The following is a 20,693-nucleotide window of genomic DNA, read 5'->3' as shown; positions in this document are numbered from 1 at the left end:
TTCTTTTTACTTTTTTCTTTTCTTTTTTTAATTTTCATTATTATTTTATAATATGTTTTTAGTAAAAAAAAATCTTCTATTTTATTGTTATTTTTTTCATTTTTCTACCATTCAGACACCACCTGCCTTCCATAGGCGCACAGTCACACAACATTAGTTTTTTAAGTATTGCATTTTCTTCTAGATTCCCTGTCTGCCATAGGAGCACAACACACACCAGAATTCATCTTTTTACAGATTATTCCATTTCCCCCTTCCTGCTATAGAAGCACACCAGCATTTTTTTAAAGTATTATTCACTGTTCCCCTACACCTCCCTGACTGCCACAGGTGTCTCCCTTAGATGCACACAAAGCAAACAGTTACATCGGTATGTTGTTATTCTGAATGGCAATTAAATATTACGTTCTAGTAGTGTGGTTTGACTTTGAAATGCACTGTTTTTGCTAATTATTTATGATAATAATGATAACTTAAGTAACCACACTAAATTATATTGTATGTACTAATTCAAATTGCAACAAAACCGTGTTTCACTACATGTTTTTCTTGCTTGTTTCGTTTTAGGTGGACAACAGACATCACCCACATTACTGGCAGACAGTCATGTAAGTCCTCCAATAACTTCTGATGGTGCAGCTAAGTGCTCCTGCCAACTGACAGCTTCAAGATGGCCCCAAAGAAAGGAGCTGCCAAGAAAGTGGCCAGTGGGGAGGACAAGAAGCAGATTTCCACCACTGGCATGCCGGCCACAACCTTTTTCGGCAACCTCACCAGCCTCCAGGGATCAAGCTGGAAGCAGCACTCCTGCATCAGTGGCATTGCCCCAACCTAACACCAATGTCATGGCAAGGCAACCACTGCAATCCTGTCTATGCCGAAGAGCAGTGGCATTGGGTTTTTCTCTTTTGCAAGGTAGTACCCAATCGTTGCAGTAAAGTGGACAGCAGCCGCAGCCAGGAATGGATCTTACTGAATGAAGTAGGAGCAGAACAGGAGGTTGAGCTTCCTGCTCAACAAGAACTTCCTCTTTTACAACCATTGACTTCCAGATCTCCAGTAAGAAAAAGGAACGGTACTTCATCATCTTCTCCAGGCCTCTCTTCTGATGATTTGGACACAGATTAGACCCCAGCTGAGTCCAAGACACGCCAGGAGAGGCTTGGGAAAAGTAAAGTTCCTAAAAGCCTTACAATTATGAGAGGGGATGAGGATGATGACCGATATTACCCTTCCAAGTATTCAACCTGTTCCGAGGGATGTTGCACCATCATCACCACCAGCGACAGCTCCCATATTTGTTATCCTCAAGAGACCTGCATCCACCACCATCTCAGTAGAAGTATGCACTGTAGAGAGCCAATCGTCATCGACACGCCCGCCTACCTCCAGTTCTTTAGGCATTGGCAGTGGCATCAGTGGCCCACTCAAATGGTACTTCTCCCCAGTTTGGGACTTATTTCGTGTTAGCAAGCAGGAGGATAACATTGCAATTTGCTCCATTTGCAACACTAGTGTTAGTCGAAGTAAGCTTGGTATGCACTATGGTACTGGAGGCCAAGTGAACCTATTTGAAAAAACATAACACACTCTGCTGAGAGGTGCACCTCAATCAACTTTCTGCTGGTGGTGCTGGTCAAGATAATGTGAGAGAAGAATTGTCTCCAGAGCCTCCGAACAGCATGTTTAGGCAGGATGGGCCCTACAAACACAACCACCCAATGACACATTTGTACAACAGGAAGCTGGCTAAAATGTTAGCGCTGGACGTCCACCCTTTTTCTTTTGTGGAAAGAGTGGGCTTCTTAGAGTTTGTGCCAGCCTTCTGCCCACAATGGAAGGTTCCGAAAAGGACCTACTTTTCCAGAGTGGCTCTTTCAGCACTCCATCATGATGTACTCGAATTGGTTGGAAAAAAGCTTTGGAGCAGAATGCTGTTCACACTATCCCCCAGATGACAAACATGTGGACCAGTTGTCATGCCACTGATTACATGTGTATCACTGCACACTGGATTTCTTTTGTGGGGGTTAAGCAACAGATAGCTTCTGGTCTCAGCACTGAAGATACTTTTATGGGCGTTTGGTGGCATGCAACAGTAGCCTTGTTTGCCAAGGAGAAATCCCATGCAGCTGCAAACATGTTGGAAGACTTAACAGCAAGGTGTTTGAATGGCTGCATCCCAGAGGTCTCAGAATTGGTTTTGTTGCCACGGACAATGGCAGTAACATACTTAAGGTGATGGCAGACGGTGGCTATTTCAGGGTCCTGTGTTTGGCACGTTGCAGCAATATCATTGTGCAGGACTTTGTCAAAAAAGAAGACCTAGACAGCAACTTGCTGACCTTCTGCAGAAGAGTCTTCACTCATTTCTGCCATTCTTTTAAAGCCCGGAAGCAGTTGAGGTGCATTCAGTGTGCTAATAGAGTACCTGTTAAAACCCTCATACAGGAGGTGCCAACACGTTGGAACTCAACTGTAATGTCAGTTTGAGCAGTACATGCAAACAATGAGCGGGTCATGCAAAGAGGAGGGGATGTAACTAAAAGCATGACTATTGGGATAGACAAATGGAAACTAATCTAATGTCACACAGAGACTTTTGAGTTCTACACACGGGAAGTCAGCAAGTAGGACAGCATGATGGAACAAGCTATCCTGTTGTTGTATCTGCTAAGGGACCACTTAAAAAGCATTTTTGACAGGTCAGAGCTGTGGGTGATAGAAAACAAAGATGTAAATAGTTATACCTTGGTTCAGAGTTTAATCCTTCGCATGGCTGAGAATACAAGGCTGCAAAGAGACATCGTGTCATCCATGGAGCACATCTGTGCCATAATACTGGATCCATGTAACAAAAAAAACAATGGCCACTTTCATACCTTTTTCGGAAGGGGATATTTCAGAATACAAGACGTGGATTGTTTAGCAAGCCAGACCCCTGGAAATGGAAAGGCTGGAACATAGAGCCCCACTCACAGACAGAAGTTCGGGGGTGCTGCCTTCAACCTCCAGAGATATTAGTCCTGGTGTTTCACAGCTGCGGACACCAGCAACAAGAACACCGGTTGCAACAACAACAGGAACACCAGAATCATTCAAAACCCCTGCATTGGCTTGTTATCAAAGGGCAGGGCTTATGCCCAGTGCAGAGGAGAAGGCAAAAGAGGTAGAGCAAGTGGCAGCACCAATGAACATTGAGAAGATGTTCCATGGGTAACTGGATGACCCAAGAGAGGTTTATGTAAATGTAAATTGATACTTGTATAGCGCACTACTCACCCGCAAGGGTCTCAAGGCGCTTGTACAAATACCACTGTGGAACCCATCCTGGCTTTCCCTGTGAGGCGTCCACTCCTGGGCACCCCCAAGGTGGAGGCCAGGAATCCTTAGCGTTGTGGGGGCCGTTGTGGAGATTAAGCAAGCTATTGCCCAGAGTTGCAGAGTGGGAGTCCATGATTGGAATAGGCACCGAGGCGAGAATTATCAGGTCCGTGGAATTTTTGAGCCCAAGACCCGCCGAGGCAGGGAATTGAACCCTGGTCCCGGGCTAGACCTCTGCATCAGGGTCTGCCGCTCTAATCATTGAGCCACACTTCTCCTGGATCTCTGGATCAAAACCCATTGGTGTATTGATATGCAAAAATGCACCAATGGCCACAGCTCAGCAGGCTGTCAAAAAAGTATCTGACCTGTCCGGTAGCCAGTTTGTCTGCTCAGTGTGAGTTCAATGCAGCTGGTGCAGTCATCACAGTGAGGACGACCAGTCTCTTGCCTCAAAACATGGAGAGATTGACCATGATCAAAATGAACCAACACTTTATATTGCAGAATTACACAGTTCCTGGAATACTACAGGAGGAGGATTATGATGATTGGTCAGACTCAGATTAGCATGTGTTAACTGACCAATGTCTGGCAAACCACTTGAGTTTGAGGACAAACTCTACTTCTCTGACTGAGTAGGCTACCATAGAGCTTTATATCACTGAACTGCTTTGTAAAAAAAAAATGGATATAGTTAGGGGAACATTATTTTTATTTTTGTGAGTAACTGACATGTATGGCTGGATTGGAGTTGGACTAGTGTGCCTTTCCTCCATCCCGTGCCTATCCTTCTTTTAAACCCCTAGCAGGACTGCCTCAGAACATTTGATTTACAAGACTGTCTAATGTGTGTTAATCAAACAGGTAACTATTGAACCAATGAGTGATATATGAGTGATTGTGAGGAACGATAATTCATGTTGTAGGAGACAGTGAGAGAGGGTTTTCAACTATAATTTGCAAGCTTAATTGTGATGATTTTCAATGTTTGTGGCCTGATGTGTGATAATTTTTACTGAAGGTGATTGGGCCTTCCCCTTTCACACTTAGCGAGATTTGCTTGTCTGGTCCACTTCTTTTTTTTCGGTTCACACTTTTCAAAGAACAGACCAGTCTGTTTAATTAACAAACACAAATCAACACAGAAAAATACTCAATATTTCTCTTCTTGTTCATCAACAGCAGTGCATTACAGGTCGATCTCTTCCATTTGGGTTGGGAGTCAGGGCAGAGTTGGACAGATTTGTTACTCGGACTCAGGAGGATGATGGAAGGACTCAAGGTGGGGTTTCCTCAACTGCAGCCAGAAGAAGGAAGTTATCAACTTCAGGGAAACCAACATGCAGATGACTCTAAGAGGCCTACTCAGCTCTGTGGACTGATGAGAGGTGCATTAATTTGGGAAATTAAATTCTGCTGAGTGTGTGTTTGTTGGCTCAAATGTGAAATTCCTCTATCATGTGGTGTGGCTTAAGGTTGCGTAGGGGGCCTATTGTTGTAAGTAATTGGAGGCAGGCATGTGATGTCATATCATCAAATTATGCACGCACTTGACTAGAAATGTTATGATGACAGTTGTGAGTTTGATCAACCCGGTACATGCAGCCACATGTGCGTGATTGGTTGTAAATTGTTCTGACTTCTCAGTTAATCGATCGCACATGAGTCATAAATTGAATGATTGCAGCAAACTAGGCTCTTGCCCTGCTTCTGAGTCTTCTTGATACACACCTCATGAAGATTACCTTCTGTCCTTCTCCTTGACTCTACAATATAATTTCTGTTTTGCAATCCACATGCCTTCTCTTATCCTGCACACAGTATCACTTATGTGGGCAACATGAAATGCTGTTATTCCCAGCAAGCTAAGCCATTCTCTAGCCTTCAAAGATCAGACTTGAAACAGAGGAGACGTAGCCCATCAGCCTCACGCCGTTGGTGTAATGATGTTTTTACTGTTAACGTCAGTAAAAAAAAACATTTTCAGAGGGCCCATGCATCTGCAACACTGTGACTCTACTATTCCTGGCAAACCAAACTTCCTTTACTCCTATTCCTACTAACTTTATAAAACATTATGTGAAAAGGATTGTCCCCTGCTGTGTTTTTATGGTGTGGAATCATGTGATAAGATTGTATTTCGGCAGTGTATAAGGTTGAAACTAAACCATTCAATCAGCGGGAACAGGTAAAAGGATGGCATGGCCAATACATAATTGCTCTAAGTAATTGAATATTTCTAAATTGGTAAGCATAATTTTCTAAAGGTTTACACCTCAAGCCCTCGCTGGGAACCAATCAACTTTTTTTGTAGAAGCAACATGTAAAAACGTAAATCTAAGCGTAATTCTTGCTACAGCAGAATTTATAACATGTTCGAGAATCAAATTCAGAGACTGATGCAACTTTGTTTAAAATGTAATCCCTGTACTGCACCATAATATCAACAAAAACCTAACTTTGAGAGCTGCTACGAACCAAACTAATAAAATAAACTACTACTCAGAGGCTTGTGTCTACCCATTTGGTCTTCCTTTCAATGTCTGTTCCAAAAGTACCACTTTAAAGTGGGACACTTTGATGATGGTCAACAAATGGGGGATTACCATGGAAACCATCAAAACTTCCTTCTCCACCAGGGCAGTAGTTTAAAGCTTGTGTACCTCCTCCAAGCCAACACGGTATGATTTTTTTTACGATAACCATTTTACTTTAGGACCCTATGAAGTATGGGTGGGGGAGAAACATGCATTTCTGGGAACTAAAATGATGTTTTGTGTAAATACTCAATACATTTAAAGTACTTAAGTTCTGCCTAACAAAGTTACATCTGCCTGGGAAGTTCTCTTCCGACCCTCCTCATCACCCAACCTTAAAGAACTATCACAAGTTGTCGGGTGCTCTTTATGCAAGGGCAAACTAGTCCTAGCATTTGGCGTCATCGGGCAGGAGAGGTGCCAGATTACCCAGAAAAGCAGCTAATGTGATTCTGTTGGCAGAGGTGGGGATCAGAAATGAAACAGGAATTGGCAGGGGTTGTCTTCTTCCAGGCACAAGTGAAGGGAAATGCATGTCCAGTTGATAACAGCAAGAACCTAAATGCTGCCAGAGATTCAATACTGCAGCAGACATGCACCCCATAACTCACGGTGGATCAATTTCACCAAAGCAACCATTAACCAGTCGGAAAAACAGAGGTCATAGTGAATGATATACATTAGGGATGTTTCCAAGTTTTTTGCGATCTTGTTATTGACAGCTTTAGCTGTTTGTCACAGACAACATTGTAACCAACACTTTAAGATCTGCTTAGAGTGGGCTTCCAGTCTGCCCTTGCCCATTATTGTATGGTTTTCTTGTTTGTTTCAATTCCCTTATTCTGAATCATTGTCTTTCCTTTCAATGTTTGTGTTTGTCTAGCCAATGGGGCATTTAGGTTTCACCCTGCCTTTTGCTTGTTGGAGGGTATCCTTCCAGTGATTATGTCAGGCAACTATTTTTCTGGTGACGTTTTGTGGGCAGTTGTAGGTTTACCACTCATTATGAACACATGTCTTGCTCCTTAATCTCTCTTGCTTTGTTTCTCTCCCCATCTCTAGACACCCTCCATCACTACTCCACCATCAACCTTAGTTCCAACAAACTGACTCCATATACTGCCACCTCCCTCCAACACCAACTCCATGCACTGCTGTAGCTCAGTGCCTTATTCTCTCTCTGTCCCTCACACATTGCCCACCGCTGTCACTACTGGATGTGCCAATGCTTGTCCTGCAAATTCTCCAAGCTATGGCAAAAATATTACAGGCAGGAAGCAAGCATCAGCAAAAAGAGACTGGTTAGATTTGCTAGTGCTTATTTTATCTGGAAAATACTGTTCCCATATGTTTATTTATAGAAAACATTCCTTAAATCTTAATCATGGCCTTGACCCTTGGATGTAGTTAAATTTGAATTGTAAATAATTCGTACACTTATGTGTTGTTTTTAACCCTCAGGTTCTAGAGATAATCCTTTCTGAGGCCTATAATATACATGGAAAGCTGTAACGTGTTAACACCCCCTCAGGGCCAGCCCACCATACAAGAAAGACAAGTTAAATGAGGACACTTCTCATGGCGTTAAAGACTTGTACAAATTCATTGCACATATCTGGTATGTTAAAAGACATTTGTTAGGCCCCAAACCATAAATCAACTCTAAATGGGAGCAATTTAATATTGAGTCATACACGCATTGACTTGATGTGTGAATGAACTGTTGACACAGCAGTTTTAATAGATGGAAGCATTTTTACTACCATAAAAGAAATACATATATCATGGGGTCATAAGGCTTGATACTATTTGAACTGTTGCTGCATTTTTTATTTGTGATGAATTAAATAAATGAGCATTTTTAAATTTTGGGTTTATAGTCAGCAGCGATTAATTAGCTGCTACTTTTGTTTACCACAAAAGATATACATTGGTCTCTGTGAAAAAATACTCTCAGGGACATATTATCAAGAACGTGTGATAATCATCGCAAAAGTAACTTAACGCAACCTACAACATCGCAGTCCATCGCGGGAACATTACGCCGTGTTAACTAAGTATTCACAACACGGCGGTACCATGCAATAGTTACCAGATAACTCGTCAAATTGCGGCGTCAAAAACAACACCACGCCGCAAAAATACGAACGCAAAAAAAGCTGAGATGCGGCCAAGCGTGATACAAAAAGTTGCGAAAACCAGCCACAGGCCTGCAAATCCCAAGCGTCTGGCGGGAAAATGCACTATAAAAGACAGGAAAAAAAACACCAAAACCAATTCAAACTGCGTAGCACCATGGATGCACCCGGACCGAGTGTAGAGGACAACCCGAACCCCACAAGCCTCACGGAGGACCAGCATGGAGCCCCATGTTTGGGGAAGGGCGAGGAAGACGGGGTTCAGTCTGCAGGAAGACCGGATCATCGTCACGGAGGTGATAGAACACCATCAACAACTGTTCGGCACCTCCACTGCGGCACTGGCAAACCCAAACAGAAATATGGCAGTCCATCGTCACCAAAGTCAATGCAGTCGAGTGTTGAGGAGGTCAATGGAGGAGGTCAAGAGGCGCTGGCATGATGTGAAAAGGCAGACCAAACAGAAATTCGCCAACAGGAAGGCAGCAATGGCGAACGCAGGTGGGAGTCCAGCGACACAGTAGGAGCTGGATGAGCTGGGGGAAATGGTGGCCACAGTCAGCAGTGTGGAGACGGTGGCAGGATTTGGGGCCCTGGAAACAGCTCGATATGACCTGACCCAACAGCAACAGGGTGAGTAACGACCAGGGACTGGGAGTACGGGGGGAGATGGGCACAATGGCACACATGCACAATTATGTGTAGCACACCCACAAAGATTGTGGACCATGTCCCTGATACCCTTGGAACACTGCAGCACACATAGAAACACTAAGTAGGCCCCCCTCCACAGTGTGCACAAAGGGGACCCCCACCCTATCACCAATATCACAACCTACACATGCACATGTGCTGAAACCAGCAAAGAAGCGGCTCTGTGAGCCACACTGACTGTGCAAGTGACACTGCATGCCCGATAGCATGGCAGCATCCAAAAAACATGACATGGTTCACAAATCTATATGGAGGTGTCCCAGTGCGGATCACATCCGTAAAGGAGCAGGTCACACTCTGACATATCCACATGGACCCACAACCCATGCCGTACAATACACGCAGCAGACGAACAATGCACCAGGCCACAAAATCTGCCAAGAGCACATATGACCCAAGTAAAAAAAAATACGCCACAGACCTTGGCTGACCTTGCTGGGGCCATTAATCGGATACAAGAACTGTCTGGTCAGACAGACACCAGCGATGACAGCACAGAGTTGGCACAGACGTGGAGGTCAATGGAGACCATGGAGTAGATGCAAGCTGGACATATGGCTGCCACGGCTGAACACCAGCGAGTAGTAGCTGGGAACTTCAATGCCCTGCAGTTCATCATCTTGCCAATGCTGCCACTGAGCCTGTCCCAGATGACTGCAGCGGGAACATCAACACACACAGCTCCGACCCCTGAGTGTCAGTTGCACACAGTGATGCAGCCCCATCACCTTCGCAGTCTGATGTGTCAGTGGCACACAGTGGTGCAGCCATTACCCCGCCACACACACTGGACATACCGGACACAGAACCCGTATTAGGGGAGTAAGATGGGGATGGTAATTACTGTGTGAGGAAGAAAGCAGTAGCACCCATCAACGCCATATGGCCTGTCCCTGCCTGGTTCTGACCTATGCATCATGCCCTGGGACAATACCTTCCACTGACCCCCGGAACACTCAGCAACATTTACCCGGACCCCGACACGGACTGCCATATCTTCACTGCTGGACAATTACACAGCAATCCTGCTGCGGACTGCACTCCCCCTCTTTCTAATCACTTTTCAACCCCCAAAGGACACTGGTTGGCCCACCACTGAGCTTCCATGTAATTTGGGCTTGGATGGCATGTACAGCTCCAGCTCCATCAATCACCAGATTGTGAATAAAACATTCTAAATCACATAGGTGTGTCATGACTATGTTCACTCACGTATGGAAGTATGGCTGGATGTAGGGACAATGATTGTACATCAAGGTACTCCCTGGTAACTGACATCTATGTGCATGTTTATCCCTGAGGCCCATGGCCAATTGGATGACTGTGGAGGTGAGTTTTAGCTGTGTCCCCATTGCACATCAACAACAATCTCACAACCCCCCAACTTGCACACATCCATGTATTGAATAGGGCTGTGTGTAGGAATGACCAAATCGGTAGCAGGCCAGAAGTGGTGTCCTTCATCACATGTGACAACCGAACTTCACGTTGCATACCTACCCACACACATCTTTGTGGACATGTCCTGTTATCATTCATAACATTGCTCCACATGTTCTGAGTTTGGACACCATACTCACATTGCTGAAGTCACGTAAGTGCACAGGTCAGCCAGCAACTATCCCAAAACAATTTCTGGCTCACAGAGGTGGAGCTTGCAAAAGGGAGCCACCCCCATTGTACATGCATGTAGGGATGATGCTCATTGTGGCACACGAGTGGACAATCTAATCAACACTCATCAGTGGCAGACACCAGTGGAGTTGCATAGACCTTATTGGCATGTTCATGTCAGTATGGACAAGGCTACGGCCACAACATGTAGGGACATTCTTAAGACACTTACACCCAGCATGGGAACATGTAGAGGTGCAGAAAATAGTGAGGCAAAAATGGCCAACAATCATCACGGATGGCAACGGTCTCAGCCCACCTTGCCATGCTGGACGAGTCATTTGTTTTTTGGCGTCTGCCCATTGCCCCGTATGAGGGGGCACGACTCACTGCCCATGGGATCTGATTAGTTCTCTGTCACCGGAGTGTGCCGTGACTAGGTGAAAGGGTCCGACAGGTTCACATGTCGTGCTACATTGTCATGTGTGTACTCTCCCCCCTGCAGTGTGTCCGAATTGGTAACGTTGCCAAACGACGCTGTGTTGCTCGGACCTTGGACCTGCATCACCTTGCACAGGTGTGTGTACACACGCATAGTTCCACGCACATGTATCCAGAGTCCTGACAAAGGCAGACATGTCCTCTGTTGTGGTGGCATGTGTGAGCATTCCCCACGATGCAACAAGATGTTGGGACCTGTGCTGTGGGTGACGATCTGATGTGTCTGCAGGAACGTAGTAACTCTTCCATGAATGCCCGCACAGCTTCATGTGCAATATGTTCCAATAGTACGTCGTTGTCGTGTTCAAGACACACCAGGGTGAGCCAGTCCATTAACTGGTCTGGGCAGTTGTGCTCAGTTCACGCCGTTTTCACGACTTTGGCTGCGCTAAAGTGCCGTTATCTCGGAGATAGCTCCTTGAGAATATGGCCCTCAGTTTTCTTCATTGAGAAGCTGCTGTAAGTAATGTGTGGCTCTTTGCACATAAACTATGTTCTTCTGCAAATAATTGTCAATAGTGTCAAAGAGACACTTTTACATATTCCAAATACGATTTTAAACCTAGCTATAAGTTAGTTTACTTTCAAAATTCTGCTATTCAGTGCTAAATTGCTGCATTGCATTCTAAAAAGCACATCAGCACATCAGTGTTAAAAAACTAAACAACATAAACACCAAAACAGAATTTAGAGTGTGGGAGCGCTGCCACTCCAGGACTAATGAGCACGTTTTGTGTAGAACATTATCCCCAAAGGAGAAAGCTGTATTTTAAGTGTGGCAGTATTCCATGCTCAGTAATTACAAGCATTTATTGGATAATTGGTAAATAAGGCTGCACACCCATCAGGGAATGGGAAGAAACATCCAGTCTGGTTACATCCAAGTAAACAAAGACACTTAGGTTTCCCAACAAATGAATATGGATCCTGTGGTGATAATACTGTGAACTAAATTGCCCAGCACCACTGTCCCACATTTTTTATAATTAGTATAAATCTCCTGGGGAAGGCAATTATTCTCCAAAGTGTTCTAGATTTCAGAAAATTACAACAGAATTAATTTCCGTTTTTGCAACTGCTCAATTTACATGAAGTTGACGATTGTTTTAATGTTCACCAAGGGCCTATCGCATCTATGATGTAAGATTGTTCAACAGTTCATGTCCCATTGCTTGCATGAAAATAACAATTTTTCCTTGTGTTCATAGATATTTTGGGGTAGGTTAACATTGGCACTTTGTGCCAGTTGTACAAAGATTCCACTGGCAAAAAGTGGTGGCAAATTGCACACTGACTGTCTGCAGAGGGAATAGTATTTTGTGCTCTGGCCTATGTACGAATAAGTCAATAAGCAAAATCGTAATTCGCAGTGGTTTGCAGAATGACCTGACTAATTATTAGGCAAGTCTCTATTTGGAATCCCATGTGATTGGCTGCATTCACAGTGATGCAGTACTGCAAGTGACAGTAGACCACTATTCCTGTGATTGCATTCCGAAACAGATTTTTTTTTAAATGAATCGGTGCTGGTTTATAGAAAAATCCAGTTTGGAAGACTTCATGGGGAGCAAGCAGTGATTTGCAAGGTAGAAGTGGTCACAAGGAGACCGCCTCCCCTTTATGACTCAATTACTACCTCTTTTGAGGAGATGGTAACTTTTCAATAGTTTGCGACCTGAAGTAAGGTTGCATACTATTGGCACATCCCATACCAATCTGCAATTTGGAGGGAATACTCTTTCACTCCCCTTTCAACTTGCTATTTGGTATGGGTTGCAAAACCAATTTTACAAGATGCAAAAGGTTTTGCGACTTAAAAAATGAGTTTTGTACATTACAAAAGAGATTTTGCGGTGACAAACCTAATGATTTTTCAAACCACAGGGTTTGCAACCTCAATTTCATAGACAGTGACCAGTGTGATAAAATGATACCAAAAGGATCAACACTAGTCAGTTTTAGCCTAGAGAAAAAAGGCATTCAAAGAGGTGTTAATCTCTTAAAACTGTCCCAGAAGACCATGAACACAGGCAGCACCAGTGTTAAACAAGGTGGACTGCAATTTTAGTGCAACGCCTAGTGCAGTGCTTTTGTGTGATTGGTGCTGGCTGGCAATTCATGCACCCTACAGAAATATCTCAGGGGCAAGTGTAATTGCTTGACATTCAAGTGTGTTCATGTAGAAAATAAGTCCATGAATGTATTTCAGAGAATCTTGATTTGAATTCAATTTCAAATCTTTAGTGTTCTGATTAATCCACAAATGAGTTGAAATCACCGATTACAGCCAATGTTTTGACAAACGACAGGTTTTGTTCCAATATGGATGTTTTCAAGGCTGCAAATTACATAAACCTATATAAATGTATTTTAATGATCGAAAATATTATTGACGACAACATATATGTTGCATAATTCTTTTCCTATGACCAGATCTTGGAACATAGTAAGGGAACAATTATACTATGTCTACATTGCAGCAGTCAATGAAACATTTTCAAGACCACCAATATGTTTCAAATGAATAAAACATAATTCTATTGTAAATGACACATCATCACCTTATTGATAGGAATTGTGAGAGATAGCCTAATATTGCCCATAAATACAGTGTTTAATGTGAAAAGTTTAAAATGTCATTATAGCACAATATTCTATACAATGGTGGACACAGTCCTATAGTACCAATATACATACAGTTCTCACCAAATATAGTTCAAACTCCTTTTGACTCTGAAATTATCAAGACAATCACTATTGCTTGGTTTGATTTGGTCCCTTCGTGAATTTTGTCAGCAGTGCAGTATGTAAGTACCAAGTTATTCTAAAATGCGATCCCAAATGCCAATTATCAGGGACAGTGCAACACAAATTAAATGTATGGACATATTTACATGAAATTTCATAAATTAAAATGTACCTCTTCAAAGACATTCAAGGTATGCCAAATTTAAACAGGTTCAAACTTTATATTAGTCATACTGTCGTCTATACTGAATGATTTATGAAATGCTGGCATGGTAATAGGCAGTTGACAGAAATGAGCAAAAGGTGAAGGAAAATGAGTTACAAACAATAATAAATGAAACTATATTCAATTCATAGTGCCATGGTATAATTTCAAAACTCATAAGTAAGCCTAGACTCATATAATCCAATAATTATAATATTTGACACTTTATAGGCAAATCAATAATGGTTTCTAAGAAAGTCGTCACTGTCTGGTACATATATCTAACATATTAAACACATATGGAGAGCCAAATGCCATCTATATTTAAAAAGTTTAGAAATCGTCAAGTCCAAATGGAGTGCATCGATTTCCGGGCCTAGGGTGGATTATAAATTGACATCTCATAGTCATATGAAGAACAATTTTAGAGAGAACCAAGTGCCATCCATAATTTATAAAAAAAACAAATATTGTCATTAAGGGGTGGCCATATTGGATGCAGAAATTTCAAATGATGGGACGGGCTATAGGTTGACATCGTATAATTGTATAATAATCAGTTTAAAAAAGAAACCACCAATGTATGGTTAGCAAGTTTAGTACCTAGTTAAAGATGAAATTAACTATGTTACAGGTCATATCAGATTACAGTTACATTTTAGAAAAGCCTTTATAAACTAAAAGGGTGGAAGCTGGCATTAGCCAGTTGCCATTTTGCATCACTTGATTTTAAATCACTGGTGCAACAAAAATCTCTACACATGGCAGAAATCATCTCTTAGGATACAATGGTATTTCTATCTTTATATTTATGGTAAGATACAATAGTATGAGTTTGATACAAATGTGGAACAACAGATATTCAGTTATATAGAAACCAACTTCGAGCAATAGCAAACAGAGCAGTAACAAGCATTTGCAATGCAATAGGTCACGCATTTGGGAGAGTTAGAGCTATTGACGTTGAAAATGGTAATATGTTTTACCCATGGGTTTTGGTTTGGACTGTCGTGGATGTATGTGGTGTGGAGAAAAATTATATGGGTTGTATTGGAATTGTTAGTTGTGGAATTGTGTTGGGTGGAATTGTGTGCAGTGTATTTGTGTTGTGGAATTATGTGGCATGGTGAATAGATAGGGGTGAGAGCTGCACAGAATAGATAGAAAGGAAGATAGAGTGGGATAGGTAGTTTGTACAGGAAGTGGTGAATTACCTACAGACACTGGAGTTGAAAGAGTGTATGAGACAGAGAGAAATGAGTGGAGAACAGGCCACAGACGTATAAAGAGTGAGGACCTGTGTACTCAGAAGACACCCTTAGAAAAGGAGAAGAGCATGGGTTTGAGGGACAAATAGTTTGAAAAGGCACAGAAAAGAAACTGTGCTTATGATGTGTAATCAGGCAGTATAGAGACTGGGAGTGTGAGATAGAGATGAGAGGGGCAGTGGATGTGTGGGGGACAGCTGACAGGGTTGTTGGACGTGCATGGGAGAGGCACGTTGCACCTATCTTACAGGCTAAGATCTCGGACAATAGAAAGTGATGATATTAAAAATGGCAAGAATTGTTACAACCAAACATTTCACCAAAGTGAGCTCCATTGTGCCAGGAATATCCACAATATCTTAAGAATTATTATGTGGGTTGACATTTGCCTCATAACTCACGTCCGTATGCAGATTTGCGCTATTACTCAGTAATCCTTAAAGCATTTTGAAGTCTTTCACTATCAATCAAAATACTAAATGCCTTTCTTTTATGCCATGACTGATAACGACAAAACCCAATGGTGGAAGCTTAATGGTGTGCACAGCAGCAGCAGTTGTTTAAGTAGTAACAACTGTAGCTTTATGCTTATTATTACTCGGACTTCTTTTATCGTATTAGGGCTGATGATACACAAAAGCACACAGCAGTTCAAGGTGCTGCTACAATAGAATTTCTATGTAATGCAATCTGAAGGTCCATAAAGATAGGTTTGTGTTGTATCAAATAACTCTAACATTATGAATATAGCCATTTGCGCAGAAGGATACTGTTTAGTCAATTGGGAAATAGGATGTGTTTCCATGTTGGAAAATTTAGAACAGGGCTGTTTTCAGCTACATTTTGTATTTGTGATGTTGCATTCTGTAGGAAAGTAGGATCTGCTTCATATGGTTACCCCCACTTTTTGCTTGAGTAATACATTTTTTGACTAGTCTGACTGGGATCCTGTTAATCAGGACCCCAGTCTATCTACTTTCTCACTAAACTGTTATGATATGTACTTAGGTACATTCCAGATTGGATACCTGGGTACCTTTGCCAGTCCCTAGTATATGGTACACATGTACCCAGGGCATAGGTACCCCAGAGGCCTCCCATGGGCTGAAGCATGTACTTTGCCACCCATGAGAGGCAGTGAAAAATGGAACTACAGGCCTGCCATTGCAGCCTGTGTAAGTTGGTGCATGCACCACTTACTTAAGATATAGGTTTACTATATCTAAGTATCACTGCACTAAAACCTATAAGTCACGCCTATAGTAGGCCTTTACAATCCTGAAGGAAGGTTGCTTGGTTTTAAGTGGGAGGGTGCCCCTGCAGCCTACGGAGTCCATTCTCCCGGGTAGTCAGTGAAGCAGCCATGTACGATATATAGAGGGGCATTACGCAACCGTGTGATGACCAACTCCAAAATGGCTGAAACAAACCCTATTGTGCTTGGAGTCAAACATGTTGGAATCATACCCTCACATCGGTAATTGGTGTGGGTCGTATGATTCCACCCCTCAGAAGCGAGCTTCGTGGGGTCCCTGGTGTTCCCAGTATTAGGCCTGGGCTAAAATTCCGTTCCACTCATGAAAATTGCGATAATTTGACATTTTCGTGTTCCGCGGAGAGTGCGAAAATTTCAAAATTTCAGCAATCCGCATCTTACCGTAATTTTTTTTCTTGCTCGCGCTGTAAAAAAATACATGATCGCGTGCGCGCGATCGCCTTACCTGAATCCCCGCGTTCGCCGACAAGTTTTCCCGATCCGGTCGCGTTCTCCACGAGATGTTGGATTGTTGGTAGCCATTTGCGCTGTCTCGCGACAGTTCGCGCCCGCATTGACGTCATTTGTCATGCGATCATGTCATTCGTCGCGCAATCACGTCTTTCTTCTCGCGATCATGCACCGCTAGAGTATGAGATGATTGAGATCTCGCACCCGTGAGCAACCGCATGGGTAAGTTGGCGAGCCGCGATCATGCTGAAAATACCGAGAACGGGCGGGAAAAAAACTTCTGCGTCTTCGCGATATTTCCGTGTCTTTGCGGAGATTTTTAACATTTTAGAGATAGTTTGCGAAAGTGAATTTCGCAAATTCCGCCCACCCCTACCCAGTATCAGCCTTCTAACTCCGGACAGCACAAAATGATTGCTGACGACCAGAAACACACTTCTGCCCTCCTGCTGCTGAGCCAATCTCGAACAGGGGAAGACAGAACAATAGGCATCCTTTCACAGGGAGGTGTGACCACTTCCCAGACAGGATTTAGTGATTTAGGGCTGGGTGGGTGTGCTTGCCAACGACTACCAGTCACCTTGAGGAGATCATTTGGTTTCCCTGTGCATTGTCCAGTTCAGACCATTCCTGGGAGCCGTTGGCTCCCACTCTGGTGCGAAACTGGACGCCTCGGCAGACTTTTGCGCGTTTGAATCGAAGCAAGACATCGTTTGAAAACAGAACGAGGAAGGATTCCTCCCGTCCATGCTCCTGTCATTAGAATTTTTTGGAAAACTGATAGTTACAGTATCAACCAGAACGCCCTAACTACGATAAAACACGAGTATCGTGGGATTTCTAAAACTCGCGAAGGGTCTTATTATGCAATAACTATCTGTCCTGAAGATGGTCTGACGGACTTCTGCCCTCCAAGACCGAAACGTCGACTCCATCATCTATTTTCGCAATATTTGAAATATACAGTTGATTATTTTCTCAATAACGAGATTGGTCTCTGTTAAAACTGTACTGAAATAGATGTTTTTTGATGAAATGTGGATCTGATGTAACCCGCCTTTCATGATTTATTGCTCAAACCAATGGTTCTTATGTACTCCTTTTTATTCTGATTCATATATAAAAAGATTTGTGTTTATTTCACAAAAAAAGAATTCCCGTGTGTGTACTCTTTATATCTGATGATTGTTCTTAATGATAAATTCACAGCTGGTGTAAAATTGATTTAAATACACCCACAAAATAATTTGTTAAGAAATAGAACCAAGTAACTACTCTGTCACGAACAAAATCCCTTGTCGGCACTTTCACCTTATCAAGCAAGGTGTTTAAGGCCCTGGCTCTGCCTAGTCAATGGCTATGTGTAAATAAATAAGACTCTTCTCATTGCTCGGTAATCCCATCACACAGGAGGAAGTAAACCACCAGTCATTGAACTATTGTGGCATTGTAAGTGTGGAAGCACGGCATGAAGCATGCCATAAGGGTGCTGAAGCCATAAGCTGGATGAGGCCTGAGGGACATAGAGGCAGGCAAGACAATTGTATATTTTCCTTTCCCTATAACAGACTACTACCAGGGTACTATGCTTAGGGGCCCCCTGCAGCTCTGCCTCCTCACACCGCGGGGGCTGCGGGGGCCTATGTTATGCCAATGGCACAAGGCAGTAATAATATGTGGGTCACTCCTTTTCTGAGGAGAACAAACATGCTGTTTTTGCCCCTATAAATGTTTTCAGTATTACTGGTACATCTTGTGTGGGCTATGTATGAGTGCAGCAGTAGACATCCGGCTACAAGCGCAAACATCCATTTGTGTGTAACCTGGAATTTGTGGGCAAAGGTAGGCATGGGAATATGCACTCCAAAATAGACTACTTTGAATGGGGGAAGAGCGCAAAGACATGTGCGGGGGCAGGAGACTAAAGTCTAGCAACTCCCCTCCACCCACGAATTAGTCAAACACGAGTGACCTTCAAACCGGCCAATGAGCAAAGTGAACGGGACCAATTAAGAGGCTAAGCAGAATGGGTCCTAGCAGTAGATGTACCTTTCCATTTTTTGGGCTGATGAATTTCTGTCACAGGATCTGGCGAGTGGGTGGAAAAGACAATAGCATTAGAAACAAGTGTGGCGTGTCTGTGTTAATTGCTTCACTTAAGCTTTACTGGGAGTAACTTCTTGACGTCTAATAAGAGAATAAACAGAGCACGTTTTTGGAACCCACCAATTCATGTCTATGAACTCCTGCATGGCAAAGCTGTGTTGTTTTAGGCAACGTGCGAGTATTACTTCAGGCTTTGTATGCTTTTAAATAAGTTGATAGTATGCTCTGTTTCATTTATGTAGGCTTGTATCACATGCGGTTAGCTTTAACCAAGTTTGCTGATACTTATTCAATTAGTTTTGAAAAAGCGTACTTTTGTTTGTAGTCCAGTGTCCCTTCCTTTACCTGCTCTCATCAGAGTCCCAACCGCGTTACAGAACCGTCAACCGAGATCTGAACTTGGTTGTCTTTTAGATGCGTTCACGTGACTGCTTGGTTCTTCTCAGCATTATTACAGTTTGAGAGCCCTTAAATGTTGTCACATGTTGTTCCTTTACAAAAAGAGTTCTGCCAAAGAAGACATAAAGAAGTCAAGCATCCAGTGCTCCTCAACCTTCAACGGAAGTGACGCATCTGCTCCGTGAACGACTTAGGAGGCAGCAAAGAAAAGCGACAAGGGAGTGAACCAATGGCAAGTAACAGAACAGAATAAAATTGTTTTTGGTCTAACAGACAGTGCATGCGCACTGTAAGCTCAACCTGAAAAGGAGCCTAACATTCAGCAATAGGCTTATTCGGTTTACAGCAGTACGCACTGCAATGCATTTAGGGCCACATTATGAGATGGGTCAGAGTTTCCTCCTCCTGACACCGACTTGGAATCGGGACCAATTACGATGTGACCGGACACTGTGTAGTCGGATTCCTATTGACTCCTATGGGAGCCTGTGTTCCGTCCGACAGCACAGGCTCCTATAGGGAAATGGGGGGTGTGCGGAAAACTCTGCACCCTGTCGCAGGCACCCCTGCAGGGTTTTACAGGGGGTCCCTTATATACCCCCTTGGCCCCCAACAGGTGGCAGCTTGATGAAGGGGGCCCTCCTAGGGGCCCTCAAAGTCACTTTCTTAAAGCCTTTTTGTGCCGACTCGAAAAGGCTGTTGGAAACCAACATCGTAATAGCTCGGTCAGAAAGCGCAGTCCATTGAGCTGTACGAACAGTGTCCGGCCGACACAAATTCTCTGGGAACTGGTTGGAACCGATTCGGAAAGACCATGAAGTTTACAAACTGACCTCGAACATCGTAAGGGTTACGACACGGTCCAGGAAATTCCGACAGTAGGAGTCTTTCCTCCCAACATCGTAATCGGCCCCTTAATTGTAATTATTACCATGTGACTTTGTTATTTTCATTTCAACACTAGCGTGCCTTTGTCTGAAAGCCTTGAGGACACACGAATGCGGTTGTATTGTGTGATAATATATCTGTTAACAAGAATACATGTCATAATACGTCTAGTTGTTATCATTGACATGTCACTTCAATATTTCAAATTTCAACAATAGCCTGCCAATTTCTACATTTCTTACAAATGCTTGAAACATAATCAAACCTCAAAATAGGATGTGAATATCACAATGGTATTTTGGAAGGCCCCACAAATGGTGGTGTCCATCTTAAGTGTATTTTATGATGATATATCCTAGGTGTATCTTGTGAGAATAGATCTGTTAGCAATCTGTTGCTCCAACCCCCTAGACAATGAGAAGCTTTGGATAAGATCCATGTATTGCAATTTTTAAATTATACAAGAGTAGGTGTGTTAATACCCGCATATGAGGGCAATCCCCCACTGAATTAAACCTAATC

This window comes from Triturus cristatus, chromosome 5_1 (assembly GCF_964204655.1).
Source record: "Triturus cristatus chromosome 5_1, aTriCri1.1, whole genome shotgun sequence".
Classification (NCBI taxonomy): Eukaryota; Metazoa; Chordata; class Amphibia; order Caudata; family Salamandridae; genus Triturus; species Triturus cristatus.
This window is presented reverse-complemented; position numbering follows the sequence as displayed.